The following is a 3344-nucleotide window of genomic DNA, read 5'->3' as shown; positions in this document are numbered from 1 at the left end:
GACATGTTTAGATATGTTTTTACTTCAATGGGAGGTTTGCGTTATGGTATTTTCATCCATTTAGTGGTGGTTCTTATATTTAGTGTTAACTTGTATTTTGTCATATCTACTCTAAATAGTTCAAAGAGTGAGCAGATTTTTCTGTCAAAAATTTTATTTAATTTTACTGGTTGTGTTTGACATGTGAATGTATATAGATCAGATAGAATTTTAAATAGGATCAATTTATTATTTGAATAGAATTTTAAATAGGATCAATTTATTATTTGATTTATTGTGAAGAGATTAGGTTGTTTATTTTTAGTAGAAAGGATAAAATACAATTTAATTTTTAATATAAGAGCTTTTCTTTAATTTGATTCTGACATGCCACAAAATAATTCATTTTCTTTTGTTTCGGTATTTCAATTTGGTAATTAAATTTTTGCTCCGATATTCCTGTGTGGTGAGATGAGTAAAAAAAGTTATCAACAAACTGCAGCACCAATTAGTGCGTTTGGCAACGTACTAGTGAACATTTCTCACCTCACTGTAATCCAAAATATTGGCTAGAGTTTAGAGCTCCAATTGATTGCTTTTAAAGTCCAAAAACAGGCGTAATTATTAAATTGCCTTCCAATTCTTTCTTTATTATTTGTTTTATTTAATACACACAATGTAATTTTAATATATCATTGTTTAATATAGGTTGCATTTGTTTATTTGTAAAAATTTTTATGGAAAAGTTTTTCAGCATTTTCCATGGTAAAATATTTTAAAAAACACGGGAAAGGAGGGTTTTTTTTTAGGGGGGGAATGTATTACCTTTTTTTATTTTGGTAAGACATTTTTCAAAGTTTTTTTTTTTTTCACATCCCAGCATCAGAACTTGCTAAACGCTCTCTCATTTTCTTTCCCATTCCCCTTATTGCGTCCCCAAACTAAGATTCATCTCTGTATCAAAAACAACCAGCAGTAGTTTCGTTGACAAAAATAAAAAAGCCCTAGCCATTTCTAGTCTTTTCAGAAATGAAACTCTCAACAATTTGGTGGTTTTTGTCTTCAATTTTTTCATCTATTTCCCTTTAGCGATTTGCCACATCAAGCGAAATCAATCGATTCAAGTTTGAAACTCAATTGTCAAAATGGACAGTGAGACAATTAATTATGGGAAATAATGAGAAATTGAGAATCGTTTTGAAATTATATGATTTGTTTGCTTACTTCTTAGCAAAATGTAATAACATTTTTGTTTTCATATATTCGTTTTTCCCTTTTGGTTGTTCTCGATAATAATTAAAAAAAATGTTTTTGAATCAATGTGAGAAGTAGGTAGTTTTAATTAATTCCTACACTTCAATATATCTATTAAGTTGGCAATTCGATTTGTTTGTATATTTTTTTAAATAATTTTTTTTTTGTGGAATTGATTAGATGGGATCCTGATCAGGTTCAATTTGTGATGAAGTTAATGATTTTGTGTTTGAATTGGGCATTTTGATGTGTTTGATTTTATGGCTATTTGATTTCGAACCACTTCTCTTTATTAAATTGTCTGTTTTATACTGCAACGCTGGAATGGGTGTTAGCAAAGATGGGTGATTTGTGGTCACCATTAATTCTGTAAAATGGATGAAATGACTAATTCTTTGTTTAGTAGGATTACTTATTTTTATCATCTGCTTTGCATTTCTTGATTCATGATGAATAGTGCTATATGCGATGCCTGATTGTATTTTGTTGATCTCCCATGTATGAGAAATATACATGGAGGAGTTAATTTTTTATGTGCTCCTCCATGCACAAAAAATAAGGAAGGGGAAACACTTATGGAATGCTTTTAAAACTGTTAGGACAAAAGAAAATTCAAGTAGGTTAAAAGGTTAAGGTCATGGTTTGATTTTATAAGACAAATACTGATTTCACTTTGAGTTTGACGTCTCTGGCTTTATTAGATTCCAACTCTAATATTTGGTCTTCAGTCAACAAAATCAAGAAATGGTTAAAAGGTTAGTCTTGTTGTTTGCTTTTAGAATGATCAAGTGCATGGAAAGAATGAATGAATGGGATTTCTAGTCTCTTATGTTGTTGCCTAGGTATGGAGTGTGTTGATGTGAAGACAATATCATGTTGCAATGCATAGATGGATTGAAGCTTTATTTGCTTCAGTGCTGCAATGATGTGATAATCATTTGTACAAGCAATCAAGAGGTCTTGTTGACCCTAAACTTTTTGCACAAGAGACTGTTTGTATGTTATCATTTTTTCTTTTCTTTTTAAATACTTTTCTATATTGCTTATGTGATATATTCAATACTTTTGCTTGATTTAACATTTTTTCAGTCTTTTTCTGTGTTATTTTAGCTCTTGAGTCATTATACTAAAATTTTTTATTTTACTCATCTTCATACAGTTGGTGTAAGTGAAATACAAGCACGTTATGAGCTTTTCAAGAAGATAATCAATGCTATTATTGATTATGGGTTGATCAACAAGGTCTTTTTTTTTCATAATTCCCATTTTGTTATATAATTGATATCTTTTCTTATGTTTGTTTTGGCTTGATGATCACTCCTCGTCTTGAGTTGGTTGTTACCCTCTCATCTTTGTAATAGTTAAGTTTTATTTATATTACTATTTGACAGGAGTAGTTCCAAATGGCGTTATTCAAAACAATCAAAAAAGGAGAATTTATTTGCTGATTGGGTATTTTTATCTAATGTTAATTAATAATGTCTCCATCCTTGAAAGAATAATTCTTGTTAGCATAGTATTGCTTGAGTTGCTGTCAATATATTTCTAATTTCACTGCAGATATTTGACTTGTTTGACACAAAGGCATAATGGAGTTATAGGTTTCGAAGAGTTTGCTCGTGCTCTCTCTGCCTTCCATCCAAATGCGCCCATTGACGATAAGAATGATTATATGTGTTAAATATTTTAGTTATATGTATACTTCGTCTCTCTATTTACCTCTCTTGTTGTAAGTCATAATCATGTTAACATAGTAGTAGGATGTAAATGACTGGTATGGAAATGGTATTTTGTACTTTTGTGCATAGACGATGTGTCTAAACTATGTATTCTAGTGTATACATGTTCTTGTGTAATCTATTTTCTTAGACAAGGGAATTTCTTTTTGTAATAGATTTTTTTCTCTTTGAATCCTTTTCTTTGCAATTGGTTCTTAATGTTTAATTTGATGTATTTATTTATAAATAAATCATTGTGTAAAATATAAATTTAATAGATATAAAATAAACTCAATTAAACGGTGAGAAGACAATAAATTCTAATGTATGTTTGTTTCATTTAAAACAGTTTTTATAAAATATTTTCAAAAAATTTGCCAAACAACAGAAAAT

The 3344-nt window shown here is 29.2% G+C and overlaps 1 pseudogene; it reads left to right on the top strand.

Annotated features, from left to right (window-relative positions):
- The first annotated feature begins 2106 nt into the window (after positions 1 to 2106).
- LOC128295074 (calcineurin B-like protein 2) lies at positions 2107 to 3101 on the top strand (annotated as a pseudogene).
- Positions 3102 to 3344: the final 243 nt, after the last annotated feature.

The sequence above is a fragment of the Gossypium arboreum genome, chromosome 7 (genome assembly GCF_025698485.1).
Source record: "Gossypium arboreum isolate Shixiya-1 chromosome 7, ASM2569848v2, whole genome shotgun sequence".
In the NCBI taxonomy this organism is placed as follows: domain Eukaryota; kingdom Viridiplantae; phylum Streptophyta; class Magnoliopsida; order Malvales; family Malvaceae; genus Gossypium; species Gossypium arboreum.
This window is presented reverse-complemented; position numbering and strand designations above follow the sequence as displayed.